Consider the following 27,783-nt stretch of genomic DNA (forward strand, 5'->3'; position numbering starts at 1 on the left):
CGTTTCTCTCGTCAAGTTTTTTTGTGATCCTGCACCTACACTTTGCCGGCCCCAGGAGGATGGGCTCCCCCTTTGAGTTTGGTCCCTCCCAAGGTTTCTTCCTTCTTGGGAGTTTTTCCATGCTATCGGCGCCTATGGCTTACTCACTGGGGGCTTTGGGTGGGCATGATATAAAGCAAAGCATTTTCCCTCCCAGTTTCCTCCTCTGGTCCACATTGCAGGACCATCAGCCATCAGAAACAGCCAGACGGTCTCCTTCAGCTTCTTTAGTGTCCTTGGAAGCCAAGGCAGTTTTAGGTCTGAGAAGAGGTTTATCAGAAGGACACATATTACGTCGTTTGTCCTGAAATGTAACATGGGGAGGAAAAGTTAAGCGGTTTAGTCAGATTGGAGTCGTTTATTCAGCAGTGGCAGCGCCAGTGACTTAATGCTACAGGTGCTATAGGGGAGTGAGATTATTTAGACCGGGTGCTTTAGCTTTTCAGCTTATGTAGATGGTGTATAGAAGCACACAGCACGATAAGCTACAGCATGGATAAAATAGGATAAAATATGAAATTCTAACGTCTAGCTCACAGAGCCTCTATGTGTACTTTGAAGAAAAAATACACTACAAGTATGCTGTAAAAACCGCAAAAATGTCTTACACAATATACAGATTTTACAGATAGTTAAAGAAAAAATGAAACCAATATTTTGGGGGTGCTGTGGGGGTACTTTGGTCATTGGAGGAGGAGCTAGAGCCCCCCCCCCCCAAGCTTTTCCTTGGTGCTGCCACTGTTGTTCAGATTAAAAGTAACCTTGTCATTAATAAACAGTACTCTGATCAAATTTTTGCATGTACAAACACAATCAAAGTTTAACCACATGTTTAGACACAATTCACACACCTGTTACATTTCCATAATGCTAAGACTCTCTACACTTACTTCATCCACTTTCTTGTTTGGTACACAGTCATTTGATGGATGTGTAAGATCATTACCAGACCGTCTGCTGCAAACTCTACAGTTAATGAATGGCTGCAAAAACACACAGACACACAAAAACAGTATTTAAAGAGTGGTGGGCAATAAATACAGTGAGAGAAGGTGTAGTAAAGATATATCTAATGATTTAAGGCAGAGCTGCTGGAGTGCAGGGTTTAATGACACAGAACAATTTTAGAGGAAAGAGCTTCCAAAGCAGGGTCACCATAAGGCTATATTATACAAAGCAAGTTCATCTAAAAGTATGAACAACAAATCCCGTTTAACTGAACACTGCTCTGTATTAAAATACTGTCCTCCGATCAAGCTAAGTGGTCCTGTAGTTCACTATTTAAAGAGGTAAATTTAAAGGGTAATTCACACTGCACATCTACCCTGCTCTGACCAGGTTTAATTACTGGCTTTCTAATTAAAACAAGAGTTAAGTCCTGCCCTTTCACCACAAAACACCACACTGCCATTTAAGGCTGATTTCAACAATGAGTTTTAGTTAACCTGGCTCGATTGAGTTAACTCTGGGTATGTAAAACCCGCTTTGTAGTACAGCCCACAGGTCTTTAAATAAGGCCAGCTAGGGTTCATAGCTCGAAGCATAATCTACAGGTCACCCCTCAGATGATTAGCATTTGCTTCTGCCTGGTAATCCAGCCTTTAAGCCTGTAAACCTACTAAAATTTGAGAATAAGGTGAAGGAACTGGCTCTTTGAGGCCACCAATGTATTTGTTACTTTATTGTTGGCTAACTTTCCCCCGCAGGGCATCAAAAAAGTTAACATGAACCTAAATTAATTTGCTAACTGATATGTCCAATGCTCACAGTCACAGTGACTCTTTACTTACCCTCTTGTCCATGAAAATACAGTCAGCCCGATGGTCTGTTGCAGTTGACTTTGGACATTTTGTTGCTCTCAAGAGAATCTCAATGTCAATGTATTCACTGCTGATCTAAATCACATAAACACGTTATATACAAAATTGCCTACAACTGTTTTAAAGGCAATATAACAAACAATAATCACCCAAAAAATGGCAAACTGTCACAGACTTGACTGCAGCAGATTCAGAGAGAAACTGTGAGAAGGTAAAATTGACCAGGGCTGAGATATACAACCATCACTTTCATTGTGAAGAGACATTAAGCATCATATGCATTGAAATTAAAACATCAAAATCAATGTGATACTCATTAGTTCAGCTTGCAGATGATGAAAGTTTCACACTTTTGTAAACACTTTCTCAGCAGTTACCTTCGGACGGCCCTGGATGTTATAGAAATTCATGTGCTGACGGGTTCCTTGATGAGCATTTTCGACTGCGAGTTTAATGGCCGTCTTGTGAGTGCAGGGAGACTGTGGTAATCTTGCTGGGCCTCTGTGGAGATAAGCAGAGCTCCATAAGCCAAAACCAGAAGCAGCAGGCGGGTCATCTTCCTCTCAGCTTTGAAGGGAGAAGCAGGACTGAGGACACTGATCTGTGGTCCCCTTATCCAGCACGTCCAGGGGCGTGTCCTTCACTCGAAACAAACAGACCTTTGAACAACATTGGAAAACTCTTCAGGATGAATTGAGGCAGGTGGTCAAGTGGGTTTATTGTTATTTCAGCAATATACACAGTACACAGTGAAAGGAAACATTGTTCCTCCTGGACCACGGTGCAACACAAAGAAGAAAAACAGAAACAACACAAGATGACACAAGTGCGGGCAAGATAGAACTATACAGAGTGAAAGGAGCACAAACAGAGGGAGAAAGTGCAAGATAAACACAAGAGCAACAATACAATACTACAGGACAAGACAGCGCAGTCAAGAACACAGAGTGCAGCCAGAGCTGACCTGAATAGGGGCATCAAGGTTGCCAGGCAGGCAGAGAAACAGAAAATAGAGGTCTACTTCACATACAACAACCCACAGTGGGTGTGGCAGGGAATACAACACATTACAAACTTCAAAGGCAACAACACCGTCACTGTTAACAGCAACGCCCTTTTAGCAAAGGAGCTAAACAGCTTCTTTGCTCGTCTGGAGGAACACAGAGCAGACATAGCCACACTGCCCCCTCCCCCAATCTCCAGCACTCACAGACTCCCTCTGCAGGAACACCACGCGAGAAGGCACATTGCATCTCTAGGTGTGTGGAGTTTAAGACAAGGCAAGTGATGCTACGATAATATAATTCCTTGGTAAGACCCCACCTAGAATATTGTGTGCGGGTTTGGTTACCATACCTTAAGAAGGACATTGCTGCCTTGGAAAAGGTGCAACGTAGGGCAACGAGAATGATTCCTGGTCTTAGAGGAATGTCTAATGAGGAGAGGTTAGCTGAGCTGAATCTGTTTAGCCTCGAGCAAAGGAGACTAAGGGGGGACATAATCCAGGTGTTTAAGATTCTAACAGGTCTGGATGCTGTTCAGCCAAATGGCTATTTCAATGTTAGTTTAAATACCAGAACTCGTGGCCATAAGTGGAAATTAGCTGGAGAACATTTTAAAACGAATTTGATGAAGCATTTCTGTACACAGCGTGTAGTTAGAGTATGGAATAGTCTTCCTGTTATTGTAACACAAGCTAAAACCCTGGGTTCTTTTAAATCAGAGCTAGATAAGATTTTTGAGCTATTAGCTAAGTTCTCCCCAAAGGAGCTTGATGGGCCGAATGGCCTCCTCTCATTTGTAAATCTCTTTGGTTCTTATGAGTCAGCTTACAGAGATGAGGTCCAGAAACTGATAGGTTGGAGTTCAGCAAACAATTTGGCACTAAACAGCACAAAGACAAAGGAATCACTGACTTCAGGAAGGATGGAGGCGACACTGGCCTGCCTAGATGGATGGATGGATGTTTTTATTGACATTGTAAGTACAATGAGATTTAGTTTGGAACGCGCCAGCAGCTACACAGTATATTTACAATTATATAGATTGTGAGGCATAAAATAAGGTGTGAGTAATATAACATAACGACATAATATAAGTAATCATTAATTAATCATTACAGATGGTATGAGGTGTGAACCGCTAGGCTGCTATGGCATGTTTGGTATCAAACCGATGGAAAATCACTCCAGTTTCCAAATCTGGTCAGTGGTTACCACGAAAGTGAATATATCAAAAGTTACACCAGCCTAACGAAAATCATCAATACAAGGGAAATCACTCTGGTCATAAATCTCAAAAGGACTGATACAGACCCCCTTCCGAAAGCCCGCCAAATGGATGGTCAGCCATTGGTCCAGGAGTCGAATTCCTGGTCACTCCTATTCACGAACTTTACACTATAAAACCTGGCACCTCAGAACAAAGCCAGGAGAGGAGAAACAGAAGGGAGGAGAAAACAAAAGACCATCAGCACGAAGAGAGGCAGAGAACATCAGCCCAAGAGAAGAGAAGCCCACAAGAAGCCCTCCTGAAGCCTATCAGTGAAGACCCAGCTGGACAGAGAACTGCAACCAAGCCCAAGCTTCACCAGGAGAGGGAATCAGAGGGGCTCCACTCCAACAACCGCTGCAAACACCGCGCCTCCCTGAGTGCCATCACCCATCAGCTCATCAGCCTCCGCAACCAACTGCCAAGACCCCCCCCCCCACTCTGCAACCAAGTAAACAAACTTCCTTTCATTTCTAACAACCTAAACTCCTATTCACCTGCTATATTACTTTAGGACAGTATTTCCACAAATTGCTTGCTTTGCAGAACAGTATTTTCCCTTTTAAGGTTACTCATTTTAAATCTGGTCATTGCATTTTCATGATTACATTGTTTGTGTCCACTCCGTTATTTCGTGTTTATTGTTTGTTAGGTGTAATGTCTGTCTTATGTTAGTTATAGGAATAAATGCATGTCTTTTACACAACTTCAGCCTCCGTTCATTGAGTGCTCACAAGAATCCCTGCCTGTGCGATCTACGCTCTGAAACCTCAAATTCGCCTGAAATATCGCGAGACTCTCTCTCATTGGCCGTGAGGGGAGCTTCGCTACCGATCGTTTACATTACCTGGTGACGCAGCTCGTTGGACAAGCCTTCTATTCTAACCCAGGTTATTACGTGATACTGGTTATTAATGAGTTCCATTTAAGTCACACATTAACAGACTCACGGTGTTTCGCAATTGAGTTTGAGCCGACCATTCAGCATAAAAATTGGTTAATAATCACAAGGCACAAGGTTTAAACTTATTCTGAGCACACAATTTAAACTTTTTATGACCGAACGTGCAGTGAAGAAGCGCTACTGTCAACTGGTTGCAAAAGTCGCACTCATGGCAATCTGAAGGCATTTAAGCGGGATCATATGGGCTTATTATAGTTATTTTTATTTCTATTATTAGTAGTTATATTATTTTGTTTTATTTTCGGTGATTTCATTGTAGTTCTTTCGTATTAAACTGCAGTAAACTTTAACCCTATGTCTGACGAGATTCTCAGATGTAGCGCTTTGTTTCCAGGTTCAATTCGGACGAGTGTCTCCGTTTCTATATATCCTGGGAGAGATCTCTCTATTAGCGAACGGGAATACTTGTTATGAGGTTCTAACCTAAATTATGTTGCGCTTGGACATAAGACCGATAGCTTAGTTACCTATCAGGATCATACTCGTATGTGTGTGCCTGCTTTAGACAAAGCAAGTTTAACACAACTTTGCGCTGTGAGCCAAGTGTGTGTCATTTAGAAATTGGGAGTCTCCTGTGCTTGAGACCCGCCGTGGTTAAGCACCATTTGCGACGAGATATAGTGCACTCACAATTTAAATCTGTCGCCGTAACGCGTGCGCCGTCTCGCTTCAGTAATTGTTTTAAGGGGTTTTATACTGTGCAAGGCACAGAAGAAGGCCACAAGCAGCATGCGCATGCATTAAATGTGTGTGTCACTCATCTAGCGTCGGCAACCGCCTAGCTATATCTTTGGTTACCTCTAGTGGTCAGGCATAGAACTACCACTCCATTTCGAAATTGCGCCTCTAGTGGCCAGGCATAGAACTACCACTCCATTTTGATATTGCGCCCCCGGTGGTCAGGCATAGAACTACCACTCCATTTTGATATTGCGCCCCCGGTGGTCAGGCATAGAACTACCACTCCATTTCGATATTGCGCCCCCGGTGGTCAGGCATAGAACTACCACTCCAGTTCGAAATTGCGCCTCTAGTGGTCAGGCATAGAACTACCACTCCATTTTGATATTGCGCCTCTAGTGGTCAGGCATAGAACTACCACTCCATTTCGAAATCGCGCCTCTAGTGGTCAGGCATAGAACTACCACTCCATTTCGATATTGCGCCCCCGGTGGTCAGGCATAGAACTACCACTCCATTTCGATATTGCGCCCCCGGTGGTCAGGCATAGAACTACCACTCCATTTCGAAATTGGGCTTCTAGTGGTCAGGCATAGAACTACCACTCAATTTTGAAATTGCGCTTCTAGTGGCAAGCCATAGAAGTACTACTCCATTTCGAAATCGCGCCTCTAGTGGTCAGGCATAGAACTACCACTCCATTTCGATATTGCGCCCCCGGTGGTCAGGCATAGAACTACCACTCCATTTCGAAATTACGCTTCTAGTGGTCAGGCATAGAACTACCACTCAATTTTGAAATTGCGCTTCTAGTGACAAGCCATAGAACTACTACTCCATTTCGAAATCGCGCCTCTAGTGGTCAGGCATAGAACTACTATTCCATTTCGAAATCGTGCCTCTAGTGGTCAGGCATAGAACTACCACTCCATTTCGAAATTGCGCCCCCGGTGGTCAGGCATAGAACTACCACTCCATTTCGATATTGCGCCCCCGGTGGTCAGGCATAGAAGTACCACTCCATTTCGATATTGCGCCCCCGGTGGTCAGGCATAGAACTACCACTCCAGTTCGAAATCGCGCCTCCAGTGGTCAGGCATAGAACTACCACTCCATTTCAAAATCGCGCCTCCAGTGGTCAGGCATAGAACTACAACTCCATTTCGATATTGCGCCCCCGGTGGTCAGGCATAGAACTACCACTCCATTTCGAAATTGCGCTTCTAGTGGTCAGGCATAGAACTACCACTCAATTTTGAAATTGCGCTTCTAGTGGCAAGCCATAGCAGTGCCACTCCATTGAAATTGCACCTCTAGTGGTCCGCCATAGTAGGTTAACAACATCTGAGTTGGGTCTCTGGTGGTCAACTGCGGTGATACAACACGCATAATTGGACACACAGGTTCTTGCCTGAAAGCAGGAATCAACTTCACGGACTAAATCAGTTTGATCACAATACATTAACATCCAATTAGGTTATTGTTGCATAACTAATTGATGTTTACAATTGAATAAGAAACACAATTCATTTGGTTTGATTCCCGTTTAACCTTTTTGATTTATTTTAGGTTTTATTTCACCTTATGCTTTCATTCATTCCCTCTCCCCCAACAAGGGGACTTGCATAGAAGTTCAACCACTATTAACAACAGTAAACCAGTTACGTACACAATCCCATCAGGAAGTCGTTTGGATGTGATCAGTTGAGCCCTTCGGGTGCTGGGTGCTTACCATTCGCTCTCTGTTGGTTGAGCTTGTCTGTGGCTCTGCTGTCACTGCTTGTGATCGTACAGTTTGTCAGAACCGAAGGGGAGTTCTCAGCAATTGGATGCCCAAAAGCGTGTCAGCCCGGCTACACCCACTGACTCATTACGGGCAAGGCTGACAGGTACCTCAGGCGGTCATTACAACTTTTGAGCAGGACTTCGTTTAGGGTGAGTTCTGAGAACGGCCCTAGCTTGGACTCTCACTAGGGTGGGTGATACCTGAAGGCAATTTTGCCAGCCGATAAGCTGAGCTCCACCTGGGTTGTCTCAGTTGTGCATACAGAATACGCCCTTCCAAGTTAACATTGCTGGGGATCGGGGGAGTGGAAGCCGGACTCAGGCTTGCTTGGCTGGGAGAATGATTCCTGGTCTTAGAGGAATGTCTAATGAGGAGAGGTTAGCTGAGCTGAATCTGTTTAGCCTCGAGCAAAGGAGACTAAGGGGGGACATAATCCAGGTGTTAAATCTGGTCATTGCATTACATTTTTTTTGTATCCACTCCTTTATTTCGTGTTTATTGTTTGTTAGGTGTAATGTCTGTCTTATGTTAGTTATATCCATCCATCCATTTTCCAAACTGCTTATCCTACTGGGTCGCGGGTGGTCCGGAACCTATCCCGGAATGTGGAATGGGCACGAGGCAGGGAACAATCCAGGATGGGGGGCAGCCCATCACAGGGCACACTCACACACAAATCGTGATTATATTATTGCACTATACTGTATAAATAAAAAGTAAACTTAATACCAGTTGTGGTAATAAAGTGCACAGAGAGTAAGAGAGAGTAGGGTTTCACATAAACGTATGTTCATTAGCATTTAGTATTCTGATGGCTTTGGGGTTAGAAGCTCTTATTAAATCTGGTTGTTCTGCAATGCATACTGCGGTAACGTTTACCAGAGGGCAGAAGTTCAAACATCTCATGTGCTGGGTGCGTGGGATCTTTTTTAAATATAATTATGCATATGTAGAACTAGGGATATGATCCTGTTAAGTATGATAGTTCTGTCTCATTATTGCAGGATCGACATCCATAGTAACTGTGTTGATCTATCCATTTGTGTGCATGTCTGTGTGTGTGTGTGCGAGCGGGTATACCTATCCTACCCCATAGCGTGATAAATACCTGTTTTTTTTTTCCCTTATGGGGACCACGAAACTGAAAACCAGGAAAACTCTATTTTATAAAAATCTGTGACTGCTGTGGAAAAACTAAAAATGCAAAACCTCTTTTATTTTGCTTGGTTACTTATGGTTATGGTTAGGGCAGGGTGGGGGTTAAGATTGTCATAGTTAGCGTTAGCATTTATCCAATAGAAGTCAATGAGCGGGCCCCATAAGGATAGGTATACCCTATGTGTGTGCATGTGTGTGTTTGTCCCATATTGCCTGGGCTTCAGGATACCTCATAACCCGGAACTTCATCAGAAGTAGTTAGAAAATGGATGAATGGATGGATGGATGGATGGATGGATGGATGGATGGATGGACAGATCAATAAAAGTACAGAACATCCATTTTACAAAGAACCATCAACACTAAATGTATGCACTGGTCATGCTCCTGGAAATTAAACTTCTTTTCTGAAAAGCAGCATGTTCATAAATTAGCTGCTGTTATACCTTGGGGGAACAAATGCAGATGAAATTGTAAAACAAACTGCAGTGGCAAAACAGTTCTGGCTGCCTGTGCTGCCCTGCCTGCCCGCCCTCCTGCCCATTACGTCCTGCCTGTGCCACCCTCCTGCCTGCCCTCCTGCCTGTTTACGTCTTTCCTGTGTGCCCTGCTGCCAGTTATTCTGTATTTACATCCGGACTTAACTAATTGAACCATATAAACCATATAAATCAGGACTTTGTTAACGTGACTTCTGACCTGTGGAGGATGGGCTCCCCCTTTCACTCTGGTTCCTCCAAAGGTTTCTTACTATGACTGAGTTTATCCTTGCCAATGTCGCTTTCTAATTTTTCAGGCTAGATCTTGCTCACTGGGACAATTGGGCAGGGACAAAGTAAAGTGCTTTGAGACAATGTAAGGCTATGAAAATGTACTATACAAAATAAAGTGAATTGACTTGAGTAATGTGGCACAAAGCAACCCTTCTTTGCCACAGGAAATGTCTGGTGCAATTTCTTTTTTAATTGTACATGTCAATTGCATAATACCCTAAACTAATTCATTATTATTTCTATTATTATCATCATCATCAGTATTTCATTAGTATTCCATGGTATTTAGATTTTTCAGGAATCAGTGTGTGTACTGTATACTTTTTAATTTATTTGCACTATGTGTAGTGTCTCTGCAGCTGTATATACTTGCTGCATTATGCACAAGAACTTCCCTCAGGCATCAGTATAGTTAATCAAATGTAATATTTCTTGCTTGTTTATTAAGTTGTTTTAGGTATTTTGTGTGTTCCACTTAATTTAGTGTAATTAGTCCTAGTTGACTCAGGTTTAGTTAGATTTTTCCTTCTGTTGTTCCTCTGCATCATGCTACTGTCATAAAATTTCAATGTCTTACCTAACTTAAGAGTTTTGTGCATTGTGTTTTGGAGAGAAAGAAATCATTACTTTTTTTCTTTAGATTCATCCACTGATTCTATCACCTATGACACATTCCCCCTGAATATTTGTTTGTTTATTTATGTATTTGCTTGGGGGATGGAATTAACAAACAGAAATAACTGAATGAATCAGGGTAGTGAAAAACATTTATAAACTTATCATTTTGGTATTGGTACGATCCTGTTCTGGTTAGTTAGCCGAGGGAGTAAATCATCCGGAGTTTCATCTCTCAATCTCCTCCTACACCCACTCAGCATCACAGTATGGACTCCCCAATGCAACTGATCTGCACGTATTTGTACTCTGGGAGGAAATTGAAGCCCCCATAGGAAAAACTCAAAGCCTACAGACATATGCACAAAACCAGGGGACATGCTCAGTTCTGCAGGCCTGGAAGTGTGAGAGAAGGCTATTTATTGAGTTTCCCCTCTGCCCCTGGTAAAGATGAAACATGCACAAGTCATTAAACACACATATACTTACATGAAAGTCTGACTGATACTGGAGCTTCCAGTGCCCGTAAACCAGGTACTGGGGTACTCCATTTCCTTCTTGATAATTAGCGCCATTGAAAAAAAAACGGTGCCTTTCCTAATATTAACTGACTCTCAGACAAATGTACTGCTTGAAGACCCTGCCACTATTCGCATTTTCCAGCAGGAGTCACAAATCTTCATTGCATTCAGTTTATTCTCAGATGAGCTCATGCATGTTTCTATGTGCATCTTTACACTTAAACAAATACAGCTAACCTCTGTTGTTATATTCCATATATATTTGTCGTGACTGGCCTTTTTTCTCAAATGATGGATTTCTGAAACTAAAACTGACAGTATTCTAAAATATTTATATTGCCACATCATCGACACATGTTCTAATATGACATAGCATTCCCCTGGACCATAGTGCGACTTAGAGACAAGATATAACATGCCCTTCACGGTAAAACACTAGATAGGTGCAACACTTAATGTCAACGTTGTCAATGTCAATGTTGACTTAATGTCAACGTTAAATTCATGGATTCGCAAATTAAGTAACACGGTTACAGTACAAAAACGAGCAGAGCTGTGTATGGCATGACTATCTCGCGGCGTCGACAAAATATGCTTATCCTTCTAATTATTCAGAAGAAAATATATTTGCAAGCACAGCCGTTCACGGCTTCCGTACAAAAAGCTGTCACTACGCTACAGGAAGAATACACAGCCAATATAGGATTTACACAAGTCTGCTTCTTTTGTTTTATTTAGTAACAACTTTCACAAAAATTGACAGCAATACTGCTAAAAGTGCAGATCTGTTGCCAAATTAAATAAACAAAGAAATTAATCATAAAAATATTCAAAGTATATACAGCCAGGGGCGCCGCTAGCAATTTTGGGCCCTATGACAAAATATGAGGTTGGGCCCCCCTACCACACCCATTCAGATCTCTGGGGGCCCCTAAAGGGCGTGGGCCCTTAGAATTGTCCCAACTTTCCCCCCCTTAGCGGCGCCCCTGTATACAGCTAACCATTTCCAATCGAAAAGTACATACAAGTCTCCAATATAAGTTATACAATGGAGCGCAGATAAAACTTTTAAATAGTAATTAACCAAACTATATAAAGAATACAAGTTTGAATACAGGTAATTTGTATAAATTTTACTGTGTTCAGACTGAAAAATCAGCACCAGCCTTACACACATTGCAGTTCTGCTTTTTTCTTCTTTTAGCATAATTACCCGTTTCACGTTCACGAGGCAGAAGATCCCTGCAAATGTGAAAATTCACAAGTAACAGGCACCATTAACCTCAAGCCATAACAGTCTGCTAGCCTGAACAATAGCAAACTCTATGTATTACCAATTATTACGCAGGTTGTCACTTTATCAAATCATGACTGTTACTAAGAAGTGGGAGTGAAACGCGTGTCACGAGATCTCGCGATATTACAACATGACGAGATTTCTCGTTGGAGCGAAAAGCCGTTTCACGAATGCGCTGCAAATGAGCTGCTGTAAATATGTCGGCATCTGACTAAATTACTATAGTAGATACCCCAGACACTTTTGAATCTTTTGTGTGTCAGCATTTCGGGTGCCCGGCGGAAAATATAAATGGCGAAAGGGAGACAGACAAAACACGAACCATCTGTAAGGACTGTGGAAAGCTAATGCCGCACACAGCGGCTAATGCTACTACTAACTACTATGCAAAGCCATTTGCAGCACCATCATAGCTCTTTATTTAAATTCACTGCACCGGTGAAGAAAACATTTTTTTAAAAATGTTATGTTTATTATTGGGTGCTTTCCACTTCATGCACCCACATACAGCGCTAGCTTAAAGCAATGCATTCTGGTCCTGACGCAATGCATCATGGTTATATTTTTTATCGCCCGTTGCATTACGTCACCATGTCACATGGTACCAAAACTCCGCGAGAGCAAGACACATCAGGCAGCACCTCTTAGCAGGCTGCACAGGCTGGATCCGCCTCCATTACGACACAACTTTGCCCTTATTGGCTTAAGATTTTAGTTACATACATGACGTTTGTATATCTGCTATTTCTCCCGAGAAGCAGGTAAAGCGGTAACTGCTTTTCAATTAATTTACTTGGTAAAATTAAATTTAAATAAATGATATGAATATTGTAATAGTACTCGTGAGCTTTGTTTGTTGTTAGTTACTGTAATGTTGCGCTGCTTTATTTGTTTAATCGTCTTGTCTGTGAAGACATTCAAGTTAATCAAATAAGAACTGCACTGTACACTGTACATGACCATAAAAACTTTGTATCCTTGAAATAAATGTTTTTGATCTTTTCCTTGGCAGTTATCTTTTTACACAGGGCCTCTATGTACACAATAGTTATTTTTTTCACGACTAACAGTATGGATCAGGAGTTGGTTATTGTAAAAGAAGTAATGTGCATGCAGGTGATATTTGTATAGATTTATATTTACCCCTAGGTGATAAGTTTGACAGTCATTTCTTTTACCGTTTGGCCTCTCGGTTGAACATAATAGTGGCGCGAGCAGCTCCACTTGGTTTTTTAAAAATACTCAGCCATGAACTTTTGGTGAACTCAGGTGAATCCCTTCCTTCAGTAGTAAACCTTGGTAGTTTCAGCCGTTTACACATTGTCTCACTAAAAGGTTGATAATATATTTGTCCTTTTACATAGTGATAAAATATACGCGATAAAAATGTGAATATTCATAGATTCAGGACTAACAAAGTAGCTAACAGAAACTCAGACTAACAAAAGGTGCAAATACATACTCAGTTGGTTCCATTGTGTTGATTACATTATAATGTTTACATTGTAATGATTATATCATGGATATTTGGCATACTTTTTATAAAATCGTAATTCTTATATTCTGCGTTATATAGTGCTAAATAATATTCCATAGATGGATGGACTTTATTAATCCCCGTGGGGAAATTGTGTTTTTTATGTCTCCCTCAACTTACTCTTTGTGGAGTAAGTTGTCCGCGAAGTGCAGCTACCTGTTGGGGCGCCCAGGGAGCTGGGGGTTAAGGGCCTTGCTCAAGGACCCACAGACGTGCTGAGGCTGGGTTAGTTTCAACTGGTGACCTCATTACAGGCACAAGGACTGACCCCTGCCCCCCAACTGTGTATGAGTAGCATTTATGCTGTTTCTTGAGTGTGAGCTAGTACATAAACCAGCTAGTGCTCACCATTGCAAAAATACTCTAGCTTTCTGTCATACACATTTTTTTATTTTCTTACATTGTCCGTTTTTGTTCATAGTCTGTAATATTCTGAATAACGACAATGTAGAGGAAAAACAGATTAAATTCTCCTTGTTTGTAATTTCCCCATGTAATCCACTGCCTTGTGGTAAGAAGGTGCAAAAGTCAGACGCGTTGAATGATGAGGATACGATATTGAGTTTAGTTCTTGAGAGGATTTATTCATATGATATTTTAACACACAGTACTTTGAACTGGTTTGTTTGGCGCAAAAGGGCCGATATGCAGACACCATCACACATGGCAAATACGGTCAATGACTGTTTCACTTTGCACCTTCAGCCCTGAGCCGCGTAATCTCAGCACCTTTAATAACAACCATTGCTGCCTCCTACAGGTGGGAATACACTTAGACAATAGTAAATATCACTAAGGCAGGCAAGTACCTCTCGTTTCAAGTGTTGCAATACTATATAACATTATATTATAAACAATAAATATGAATAAATAAAAACATTAAACAAACATAATCAATAATATTCATGAATAATTATGCTTAATATACAAATAAAAGAATAGCTCCTGCAGATGATTTCAGATAACTACTGGAACAATGAGTTCTGGAGGGGAGCAAGCTCTGTTACATGCTATAGAAATGTTGATCTGATTCCTTTCATTATCAGATTGTTACCACTGTTAAAAACCACAGATATTGTATTCTGATTGTATGCATTTCCTTATTAGGGCATGTCAGTTACTTCTGTTAAAAAATCCGTTTATTCTGACGTCGTAAATTTCCTGATCAGAGTTTACCCTCTTTAAAGTGATGGCGGTCCACTTGTGCCAAAGATACATCGATATGCATATGAGATTTCGTTTGTGCCAAAAATATGTAAATAGCACACAGTCCATGTCGACTGAGCATGTGACAAAGAATTTTTCTGTGACAATTCTATTTTGTCAATGAGTTTGTCTGTGGAGCCCCTGAAGGGACCTAATGGTGTCCGCTAATTAGATACCCAGAAATAAACTGTGTGGTTCCTGCCCAAGCTTTGCTGCCCAAACAGTAGCCTCCTCCTTATGCCACCGAGGGAGGTGTAGCAAGTGGTTCCCCTGCCCCTTCCCCTCTCCCCCCTGCAGACGAGGATCATAACCATTCAGCACCCGACTCTACCTCCTTCTCGGTGAAGAAGTGCCGTGGCGAAACACTCAGGCAGCAGGACGAGGTAGCAGAAATTCTTGCCCCTATGTTGGTATGTCCAAATCCTCAAGGGGGAGATAAGGTTTGCTCATCTGACACTGTAGATGAAGGAGTTGAACATAAGAACATAAGAACTATACAAACGAGAGGAGGCCATTCGGCCCATCAAGCTCGCTTGGGGAGAACTAAACTAATAGCTCAGAGTCGTTAAAATCTTATCTAGCTCTGATTTAAAGGAACCCAAGGATTCAGCTTGCACTACATTATCAGGAAGACTATTCCATACTCTACACGCTGCGTAAAGAAGTGCTTCCTTAAATCCAGCTTGAAATGTTCTCCCGCTAATTTCCACCTATGGCCACGAGTTCGTGTATTTAAACTAATGCTGAAGTAACTATTTGGTTGAACAGCATCCAAACCTGTTAGAATCTTATATACCTGGATCATGTCCCCCCTCAGTCTCCTTTGCTTGAGACTGAACAGATTTAGCTCAAGTAACCGTTCCTCGTATGACATTCCTCTAAGACCAGGAATCATTTTTGTGGCCCTACGCTGCACCTTTTCTAAGGCCACAATGTCCTTTTTAAGATATGGTGACCAAACCTGCACACAATATTCTAGGTGAGGTCTCACCAAGGAATTGTATAATCTTAGCATTACCTCCCTTGACTTATACTCCACACACCTGGAGATATACCCCAACATCCTATTGGCCTTTTTTATTGCTTCCCCACACTGGCGAGAATGGGACATGGAAGCATCAACATACACACCAAGGTCTTTCTCATGATCAACTACCTTTATTTCAGTGACACCCATGAAATACCTGTACTTTATATTTCTGCTCCCTAGATGGAGTACCTTATATTTATCGACGTTAAATTTCATCTGCCAGGTATCGGCCCAGTCACTAATTAAATCAAGATCCCGCTGTAGCTGCTGAGCCACTAATTCAGTATCTGCTACACCACCCACCTTGGTGTCATCTGCAAATTTCACCAGTTTACTGTATATATTGGTATCCATATCATTTATGTAAATTAGGAACAATAGTGGTCCTAAAATCGAACCCTGCGGTACCCCACTATGAACGCAAGCCCACTGTGAGTTGAAGGACATTGCCAGTGACCTGCTGGACCCCAGGCAGAACAGGCCTCACCATGCGACAGCCCTTCAGAGACTGGTCCTCCTGCGCATGGACTGGGGCATGATGCATCAGTTTAAACAGGAGCCTGGTAAATCCTGCGAGTGCTACACCAAGCGACTGATGGCAGCATTCTCCAACTACAGTGGGATGGACTCCACAACGGACCGAGAGTGTATGTGATGTAAAATACACTAAGATAGGTAAAAACTCTTTTGTGGACTAAGTAAAACAAACATTTTATGTTCTAGTTTTCTTAAAACTACTGAAACAAATAATTGGCTACACTGCAGTTCCGCTGTTTTGTTTGGCACCCCTGCATGTCGTGCATTGTGTGGAAAAAACCTGAAGGCTGAGGAATGTTACGTAACACAGCTAGAACGTAAAAACTCTCTCTGGTGTAATTCACTGCATAAAACCAATGGTGTTAAGTGTGATGTCTTCTTCATAACACTCCCTGATGTTTGTGTCCGTGACCATGAGAAGCAGCCCACCCTTTCTTCCTTCCTTTGACTAGTATTCCTCCTAAATTGTTCATCTGTATTTGCTGCATTGGTACTTGATGTGCGTGTGCCTTGTGTCACGATCGCCGTTTAACGGGAGCGGCGGACGGGCAGGAAACAGGCAAGGCAGGCAGGATACGGGGATTTATTAGGAACACGGGGTGCAGGAAACATCTCACGCAGACGGACTTCAATGACGGACACTGAACTCTAGTAAGACATGAACTCAAATAGACAGGACTGATTGAAAATAATCGGACACAGCTGGGTACGATCAGGAAAGCACACGTGGATAATCAGGGGGCGTGGCACACACGGTGGTCAGACTGTCCGGGACCTCCTCGGGGACTAGGGCAGGAAAGTCTGGAGCTGGGTCAGGGACAGGAGTGGGGCCAGGAACAAGAGCCCCAGGGGGCACAGTCATTTGAGGCGGAGGGAGCGCCTCGGGCGTGGGCTCTGGGGCCGCAGGGGGCAGCTGCTCAGGAGCTACGGGCAAAGCAGGCGGCGGCTGCTCGGGCTCTGGGGCCGCAGGGGGCAGCGGAGGCGGCTGCTCGGGCTGCGCAGGAGCTATAGGCGACGAAGGCAACTGCTCAGACGCTGTAGCAGGAACCCAGGACTTTATGCTCAGCCCACTGCTGTTAACTCCGATGACTCACAACTGAGCAGCAATGCACATTTCGAATTCCATCATCAACATCAGGCAGATGACAAGACTGTTGTGGGTCTCATCAATAAAAACGGTGACTCAGCATACAAAGAGGAAGTGTGATGACTATCGGACTGCTGCAGAGCCAACAACCTGTCTCTGAATGTTGACCAAAGAGATGGTTGTTGACTTTAGAAGAACACAAAACACAGAGTGACCACTCTCTGCTGCACATCGATGGCTCATCTGTGGAGATCGTAGAGAGTACCAGATTCCTTGTTGTCCATCTGGCGGAGAATCTCACCAGGTCCTTCAACATCAGCTCCATAGTAAGGAAAGCACAGCAGCACCTCTACTCTCCACGGAAGCTCAGAAAAGCCCATCTCCCATTCTCACACTCTATTGGGGAACTGTTGAAAGCACCCTGAGCAGCTGCATCACGGTCTGCTTTGAGAACTGTGTCGCCTCAGATCACAAGTCCCTACAACAGATAGTGATGACAGGTGAGAAAATCATTGGGAGTATCGTGTTAGAGAAATATGTACTTTTTTTAATCATCATTTTACTAGACGCTTAGAAACAACACCCTGCCGCAGCTTGATCTTAATTGAGCAATAACACGTCTCAAGAACTGTCGCTTGAATATTTCCACCCCATATATGGTGACAAACAATGTTCAATGTCAGTTGCATATCCTGTTTGTGTACCTCAATAAAAGACACTGCGAGGGGAGTTACTCTTTCGAAGTTGGCTGAGTTCGACTGAGAGGCTGACACCTCGAGGTCAGGACCGGGCTTCCCTTTGTAAGGAAAAGTGGTAAAAATGTCCCAAGGTTCTTGGTTGATCATTTGAATGCAGACAATGTTAGGAATTTATGATCATGGGGGAAGCCAGGGAGAGAATGGGGGTTCCAGTTGGCACCACTATGGTGATAAGGATAAGATAAGGTGATAAGAATTGAATTACAATGACAGGGTGGAGACTTTTATGATCCTGTCCCGTCCCTGTCTCAGGATCCTCACACTCCAGGGGGTCACTCTTTATATGTAAATTCACTCACAACACCTACACACAACACCTTGGTGGGGAGGGCCTTTTTGGGTATAAAGGGGGGTGAAGAACTGTCTTCAATTTGTATCTGAGCTGCCTTTCAGTACCCGGTGTGTCTCTACACTGTATTACATTGTATTATTTTTGCTGTTCAATAAACCATCATTTTGCTGAAACTGCGGAGACTCTGCAAGTGGATTCCCTACACCTTGCAGCAAGTAAAACGTCATCACAGCTGTCTGTGTTGTTCTGTGTTCAGAGACTGGTTTGTTTCCAGCGCATCTTCAGAAGAAGATAACCCTAACATATCTCTCCCCTCCATCACGGATATTCACACCACACACTGCATCCGCAAAGCCACCACCATTGTGGATGACCCCACCCACCCCTCACATTATCGTTTCACCCTCCTGCCTTCTGGAAATAGGTACCGGAGCATTCGGGCCTTTACAGCCAGACTCAAACAGCTTTATCCCCCATGCCATCAGACTACTGAACTCTCAGGGACTAATCTGATACCACACACACATACACTCATTAACACACTTTATTATTTAACTACCATTTTTTTATCTTATTGTAGCCATGTTTACAGTTACTTTTATTTATTTTTATTGCTACCTCATTGCACAACCAAACTGCACCTTATCAGTATTGGGCTTACTGTGCTGTTTGTGCTCGTTGGTGTCAGTTGTCCTCTCTTTTTGCACTGTCCTGCAATGTTTGCACAGTTTTTGCTCATTATGCAGCATACAGTATGTTGCTAGGTTGGTATGTGTTAGTCTTGTGTTAATTTAAGTAGCACCTTGGTCCGAGGGAAACAGTTTCTTTTGTAATTGTACTATACTCAACTGTGTAAAGTTAAAAATAACATTAAAGACCTACTTGACTTGACTTTTACTGGTAACAGGTGCTAAAGTGAAATGACTTGCTTCTGGGAAAGAACTCCAGCTGAAATTCTCTACAACAATTATGGGAGACATATGGGAAGGACGCGGCGTCAGACCTGCCCCAGTGGGACGAATGTGGTTTTCCTAGAAACAGCAGCTTGCTTCAGTCCCAATCAGATAAGCCAGATGCGTTTGAAATTAGAGGAACGGGATCAGACTGGTTGCTCAGGTATTAATGTGGTAGAACTAAAACGGAGACAAATTGGAAGGTGTTTCAATTGTGGGAAAATGTGACAAAGCAGGCAGAGGAGATGTGGGTGTGACAAAGAAGCATGAGATAAGAAATGCAGAGAATGTGGATGAGGGTGAGACTCCTGTGAAAACTGTGTATTGAAAATTAGGGCCACAGTATTGTCATCCATCCTGTCAGGGTATGTGGAAATACACTGAGGGTAAATGGCCTAATGCAGGAAGTGTCTTAATCCTATAACATGCAGCTGATTCAGGCTGTGGGGGACAGTGTGGTACTGCACTCTTCTGGCTGGGACCTTGAATAAATGAATGAATGTTACATTTATACAGCCCTTTTCTAAGATACACAAAGAGCTTTACAGAGGCAATGGGGAGCCACTTCAACCCAAACGTGAGGCAGCAGGAGAGGGGGCCCAGGCAGAGAGAGCAACCAACAAGAGGGGTGCTTCCACAGACAGGACGGGGGCCCCGGCAGACCAACGCTGACGACTCCTGGGACCAAGTCAACAGAGCAGTTGTTGTCATTGTGACTCACCCTCATACATCCATCCATTGTCCAAACCGCTTATCCTACTGGGTCGCGGGGGGTCCGGAGCCTATCCTTCAAACAATGGGCACAAGGCAGGGAACAACCCAGGATGGGGGGCCAGCCCATCGGAGGGCACATTCACACACACGCACTCCTACAGCTAATTTAGCAAGAGAGAACATGCAAACTCCACACACGTGACCCAGGCGGAGACTTGAACCGGGGTCCCAGAAGTGTGAGGCAAAAGTGCTAACCGCTGCACCACCATGCCGCCCACTGTTGGTTACACGTGTACATATTTTGTCTGATCTCTTCACCACCAGGTGGCAATATAGCAACTCCAGAGTTGTTGATGGCTAGAGTAAAAATAAAAACACAGTAGCACATAGGTGTAGCTAAAAATTCTGGGCACCTGACAGAATGTCACCTTGCGCCCCTCTATCGAATTTTACATACTGAGAGAGATTTGTTGAGCCATCTTCCAATCTAATCTAATCCAGCTTTATTTGAAAAGCACTTTAAACAACTTTATGGACCAAAGTGCTGCACAAAGGAATAAATAAAAACATTCACACACTTAAAAACGAAGTGAAAGAAATTTAATGAAAACCAAAACATTAAATGTAAGTAAACGGCCATTAATAAAAAAAAAAAAAAAAAAAAAAAAAAAAAAAAAAAAAAAACAGTATATTAATAAAGAAAAGGCTAAGATTGAAATAAAATTTACTATTAAAGTTAATCTCACAACGTGTCCAAGGAGAAGAGATGAGTTTTAAGAGATTTAAAAACAGAAGAGGCCTCTCTAATGTGAAAAGGCAAGTCATTCCACATTTTAGGAGCTGCGACTGCAAAAGCTCATGCTGAGTCTTAGGAACCATCAGGAACAGCTGATCAGCTGACCTGAGAGAGCGGGTGGGGGTGTAAGGGTGAAGCAGCTCACAGAGGTCAGGTGGAGCAAGACCATTGAGGGCTTTAAAAGCAAATAACAGAAATAACCAGAAATGGGGGAGACATGCTCATATTTCCATGTGTGGCAGCATTTTGAACCTTCTGGAGGTGAGCAATAGTGGAGCCGCTAACCCCAACAGAGGGAGTTACAGTGGTCCAAACTAGTAGTGACAAAAGAGTGGATTACTGTCTCAAAGTGCTGCCCACAAAGAATTGGCTTTATTTTGGCCAACTGCCTCAATTGTAAAAAGCTTGACTTGACAACTGACCTTATCCAAGTGTCAAACTTAAGGTTGGTGTCGACTAACCCCTAGGTGTTCGATATTTTTCCAAGGAACCTAAAATGGAGTGGAGGTCAGAGGAGTGGAGTTGGCAAAAACCAACACTTCTGTCCATTACCTCCCCACTTCCTTGTTAGTTACAATATTTGTTCTGCATTACTGTACTGCTTTGGAGCCTTTTGATATTAAGGTGAATAACACAGGTGAAAAATTAAGGTGAAAAAAGAGACAGATGCATTGACAGCAGTTGTGGCCACACTTTGGACTGGGAGTGTAAGAGCAAAGGAAACTGAATCCACTATGTTCTGTCCTGTAAATTTTTATTAAACACCACATGACACACATACGAGTCCTGTTTTAACCTTCAGGGCTGATGGTCTGCAGCCTGGCTTGTGGTCTACAGTGCAGCGCAGGTGCAGTCACTGTGCTGAGCCCAGCGTTATAGTAATGATGCAGCCTTTCACACTGACCAGTGAGAAATAACCTTGAAAATGACTGTGCTCTTTGTGGTTCTCCTTTTGGAAACATCTTACCACCAAGCAACAGATATTTGACAACAGACTATCAGAAATGTCATGCAGCAATCAGAGGTTAGACGGCAAAAATGACTTTTGTATTTTTCATCTTTTATCTTGGAGCAAACAGTTTTAATTGATGTACATGAGTAAATGGTGAATCAGTTCGTTTGCTTCCTAGCACTTGGCTACCCAACCATTCATCAGTATGTGACCACTGCCATCTAGCTTTAAAAATCCATTTTTCAAAGCGCTTATCCTACTGGGTCGTGGGGGGGTCCGTAGCCTGTCCCAGAAGCAATGGGCAAGCGGCAGAGAACAACCCAGGATGGGGGGCCAGCCCATCACTGGGCACACTCACACACTATTCACTCTCACACACACACCTAAGGGCAATTTAGCAACTCCAATTAGCCTCAGCATGTTTTTGGACTGTGGGGGGAAACCGGAGTACCCGGAGGAAACCCCACGACGACATGGGGAGAACATTCAAACTCCACACACACGTGACCCAGGCGGAGACTCGAACCTGGGTCACCCAGGTGTGAGGCAACAGTGCTAACCACTGCACCACCATGCTGCCCCCATGGAACACCATAATACTCAAAATTAAAATAAAAAATATCCATCCATCCATTTTCCAAACTGCTTATCCTACTGGGTCACAGGGGGCCTGGAGCAACAGTGCTAACCACTGCATCACCATGCCTCCCCATTCTAATACATAAAAATGTCAATTTCACAGTACTCAACACAATTATAGATCCACAGGGTAGATTTATAATCATTAAATTATCTATACTTAACAAAAAGTTATGTATTGTTAGTATATATGGTCCAAATGTTGATAACCCCTCATTCTTCCACGTTTTCTTTACCGCACTCTCTGAACACCTGGATTGCGCACTTGTTCTTGGGGGCGACCTCAACTTTGGACTAAATAAAAAAATGGACAGGCTCAGTACAGCTGCTCAGCGCAATTGGGAATCCACAAATATAGTTACAGTACGAGTGACTACGGACTTTGCGATGCATGGCGTTCTGTTCACCCCACCCGTAGGGAATATACTTTCTTCTCACATGTCCATCACTCTTACTCTCATCTGGATTATTTCCTAGTCAGTAGCTCACTGCTGAGTGACATTTCAGACAGAGATACACCCTATAGCTGTCAGCGATCATGCTCCTGTATCTTTAACCCTAATAAATAAGAAGGCCATTCCACCAAGCAGAAACTGGAGATTTAATACATCATTGCTTAAAGATGGAGATTTTATTAACTATTTTAAAAAAAAGAGTAGGCTTTATATTTAGACTATAATGACCTGCCTGGAACATCAGCATCTGTTCTCTGGGAAGCAGGCAAAGCTGTGATGAGAGGTAAAATAATCTCATTCTCATCACATAAAAAGAAGAGAAAACAAGTGTATCCAGGACTTAGAAGAAACCATGTGTCACGGGAAGGTTCGGGTGGACAGGCGATCGTGAGGGCGGTGGTTCAGAAAACCAGGCTGACGAGCAGGATCGGGGTAATCGGGGTTTATTCGGGAAAGGGAGACACGGGAGACAAGCGAGGCTAGATACGACCAACACCATGCACACAGATCATGTAATGATGGACAACGGTCACAGGCAGGACTCGGACTTAAATACACAGGACTGATCAAATTAAATCGGACATGGGTGGAAACAATCAGGGAAACACACGTTTGTAAGCAGGGGTGCGTGGCACACATGAGGAGCCGACGAGCAGATCATGACACCATGATATCCTTAGAAGGCTATGCATCATCCCAGGAACAGGAAATGCTGAATAAAATACATAAAGCAAAACTAGATTTAAATGAAATTTAAAAAAAAAAAAAACTCAAGACTTCACTGGCAAAATTATGAACATGGTAACAAATTAGGTCATTTTTAGCTAATGAGTTAAAAATAAATATGGAAAAACACAACTATATGTGCTGTTAAAGACTGAAATGGGGATACAGTACATGACCCTGACAGAAAAAACAGCACTTTCAGGGACTTTTACAAATCTTTATATTCACCACAGATAAACCCATATAAAGACGAAATTTATCAGTTTCTTGATAGTATAACCCTTCCGAAATTATCAGACAAATCAAGCGATGGCACTGGATTCTCCGCTGACACCAGGTGAACTCCAGGAAGCCCTGAACGGTATGCCCAATAAAACGGCTCCAGGTCCAGATGGATTTCCAGCAGAATTCTATTCTATTCCAGAATTCAGAATTTATATCAGAATTCTGGACAATTCTGGCACCAACATTCTACAAAATGTTACAAGAAACCAGGAAAAATGGTAGGCTACCACCAAATATGAATCCGGCCAACATTAGTGTCACGCTCGGCTGCGATCGTGCCGTTTAAAAGCAGGCGATCGTGCGGGCAGGCAGTCAAGGAAGCAGGCAAGACAGGCAAATTCGGGGCAAACCGGGATTTAATCTTAGGACAGGGTCCAGGAAACATCAAACACTGACTGACATCAATGACGGACCAAGGACTCGGGTAAGACACGGACTGAAATACACAGGACTGATTGAAAATAAGCAGACACAGCTGGGTACAATCCGGGAAAAACACGTGGGTAAGCAGGGGGCGTGGCACACAGGAGGAGCCGACGAGCAGGGCATGACAATTAGTCTCTTGCTAAAACCAGGCAAAGATCCTACATTGCCTATCAGCTACCATCCAATATCCCTTATAAACATTGACCTTAAAATAATCTGCAAAGCTCTCAAAAAGAATAGAGAAGTTAACCCCTCTCATAATTCATCCTGACCAAACTGGTTTCATAATGGAGGCACTCATCAACAAATACACGTAGATTACTTAATCTGATAGACTATTCATGCAATAAAAACCTTCAAATTACAATATTGTCTCTAACTGCAGAAAAAGCATTTGATAGTTACAGTAACTGGAATTTTTTATTTGCAGCTTTATGCAAATTTGGTTTCGGAAACTCTTTCATAAACTGGTTAAAAATATTATATAGTTCAACAACATGTGTCAGGACGAATGACTAAACATCCTCCAGTTTCTGTCTCAAGAGCGGCACCAGGCAGGGATGTCCTCTATCCCCCTCACTGTTTGCAATTTTTATTGAACCACTAGCAGCAGCAATTAGACAGGCTACAGTGATTAAAGGCATTAAACGCAGGAATGTAGAACATAAGGCAAGTCTTTATGCGGATGATGTGTTACTTTTTCTATCGGCATTCACAAACCACTCTTTCTGAGGTAATTACATTAATAAACTCTCAAGAGTCTCAGGTTATTCGATAAACTGGTTAAAATCTACAGTTCTTCCAATTAATTGCTCCTTCCAGAATAATTCTCCCACTCCACTGCAGTCTGGAGATATTAAATATTTAGGTATTAATGTTACACCTAGGCTGGCAGATTCAACTAAACTAGACCATTTCCCACTTTTAAAGAAAGTAGCGGATGATCTGGTTAGGTGGAAGTCCCTACCCATATCACTTATGGGAAGGATTGCCGCAATAAAAATGATGGCTTTGCCAAGAACCAATTCTTTATTGGCAATGATCCCGAGCAAACCATCACCTGACTGGTTTAGATCTCTGGACTCCGCCATCTCTAAATTCCTCTGGAGAGATAAACCCCCACGTATTAGCTTAGAAACACTGCAAAGGACTAAGGACAAAGGACTAGATCGGCCTAATTTTCACCACTATTTCTTAGCCAACAGTCTCCAAAACATCTCAGGGTGGTTAAAACATACCCTCTTAGGTGAGCCTTGGCTAGACGTAGAACAGGCACTATGCAATAAGACAGATTTCGGATCTACCATTCATTAGCTCAAACATCAAACGACAGGAATGCGTCAAAAGCATCAGTATCAGCTCTTTTCTGACAGCGTGGTGGGAGTTTCATTAATCCCATGCAAGCGTACTCCCATCTGGAACAACCCTGACATACAACTAAACAGTAATTGATAAACTTCCCAGATTGGAGTTGTAAAAGGTATTAAATACTTGGAACATATATTTGAAGGAATAGACTTTATTCCCTTTGACATATTAGTTAAACGATATGGGATTAGCAAGAATAGATTTTTAGAATATCAACAAGTTAAATCTATAGTAAAAAAAAAAATAAAAAAAAATAAAAAAAATTGGGCCTAGTCAAATCAAAGTACAAATACCACAAAGTGTGGCAGAATTCCTTAATCTGAAACCCCCCAAATTACTGTCTAAAATATACAGGGCACTTTCTAAAATGGATGACTCATTGCAACATGGGTGGAAGATCTATCAGTCAGCTGGGACCACAATTTCTGGTCTAAGATATGTTTAAAAACCTTTAAACTGATTAGAAATTCCAGTTTACAGTTAATACAATACAAAATCCTGCATAGAGTGTGTAATATTCGTGCAGAATATATAGTATAATTTGTTACACAGAATTGATTATTTAAATGAAGGTGTACGTGTTTAATAGAAAGCTTTATGTTGATTGGTTAATGCACACGTGATCTGTTTATGCATACTCGATGAGAGTAAGTCGGAGTAGTTCTACCTGCCTGTACGGAGTACAATATATACTCCGTGTGATTCAATAGATTGTGCACAGCTATCCTGCCGTAATTCTTTATAAAACAAGACAAAACATGGTGTCAGAGTAAAAGTGAATCACACGGACACAATGGACGTCGCTGGTGTTCCGTCGCCCCGCATGGACAAAACAGACAAGACAAAACAGCATAAACGTCAAATTCTCAAAACGAATACTGGAAGAAATAAATCAAGCTTAAATTGAGTAATATTTGTGACCTTGAGCGAGTACCCCCCTAATCAAGCGGTATCCAAAGCGAGCACACAGGAGAGATTAGGGCTGGATCATAAAAGTATTTATTGGTTTTATTAACAATCACAACAAAAAGGGGAGGGTTCAATAACTCCCGGCGACCTGGTTGATGTTTCCACCGGTGAAGTATATTCCCCAGTAGGTAGTTTAAAATTAATGTCATGCCCGGCTCGTCAGCTCCTCGTGTGTGCCACGCCCCCTGATTACCCACGTGTACTACCCTGATAGTCTCCTGCTGTGTCCGCTTCCTTTGATTAGTCTTTGTGTATTTAAGTCCTGGTCTGACCTGTTCCCCTTGTCCGTCAATGTAGTTAATTGTGGATTCGGTGTGGTGAATATTCCCTGGTCCTGTCGTTAGTAATAAACCCCAGTTTAAGCCCTGAATACTGCCTGTTTACCTCTCCTTACCTGCCGACCCGCACGATCGCCGCCCGCTCCGGCTTAGATCGTCACACACAGCAAATCCACTCCAATACGCACACTGGGGTCGTCAGAGCACTGGTCCCAGGCTCCAACTAATAAGCCCCGGGACAGCCTGCTAGAGGGTACGGACAGAGTCACCCGAGAACGTCCACGGTCTCAGCGGAGTTATACATGTGTATCGTTCGCAGATAATTTTACAAAGGCAGTATATACGTTGTGCCCTAAAAGAGGGGAAGAGAAACAGTGGCTACAACTTTCCCCAAAGGTTGAGGTGAAATTATTAAACCCACACTCCATTCCTCATAATAAACATAAAACCAACATGTATCCCACACAGCAAAAGCGTTTATCTACCTCCAGAGGACCCGCACTCACACCAGCCGATCAGGTTTTCACCTCCGGTCGCTCTTTTATATATTACCATCGCGTCAGTCAATAATTAAAACTATGTCCGACTCAATAGCAATTAACTATGTTAGGAAAAAGATAAAACCCATACCTTGTCTTTGCAAACAATCTTGTTCTGGATACACGACTTCACCCCCTTGTGCCTTTGGGCAAATGCGTTCGTCCCTCACCATCAATGCCCCAAAACTTCACGAAGAGTGGTCCGCCTTATCCAAAGGAAGACTAGGCTACTTGCCGCACTCCCTCTTCCCAAGAAACCTCCAAGACCAAACAGTACTTCGATTCGAATCGCGAGATTATGCGGGTTTAAA

At 42.7% G+C, this 27,783-nt stretch overlaps 1 long non-coding RNA gene across 1 annotated transcript; it reads right to left on the reverse strand.

Annotated features, from left to right (window-relative positions):
- Positions 1 to 928: 928 nt before the first annotated feature.
- LOC125722394 (uncharacterized) lies at positions 929 to 27,738 on the reverse strand. Its single transcript, XR_007386356.1, has 4 exons — positions 27,564 to 27,738; positions 2,237 to 2,360; positions 1,830 to 1,934; positions 929 to 1,022 (listed from the first exon to the last, which is right to left on the reverse strand). It is a non-coding gene; the product is annotated as an uncharacterized LOC125722394 (long non-coding RNA).
- Positions 27,739 to 27,783: the final 45 nt, after the last annotated feature.

The sequence above is a fragment of the Brienomyrus brachyistius genome, unplaced genomic scaffold (genome assembly GCF_023856365.1).
Source record: "Brienomyrus brachyistius isolate T26 unplaced genomic scaffold, BBRACH_0.4 scaffold38, whole genome shotgun sequence".
NCBI classification, from domain to species: domain Eukaryota; kingdom Metazoa; phylum Chordata; class Actinopteri; order Osteoglossiformes; family Mormyridae; genus Brienomyrus; species Brienomyrus brachyistius.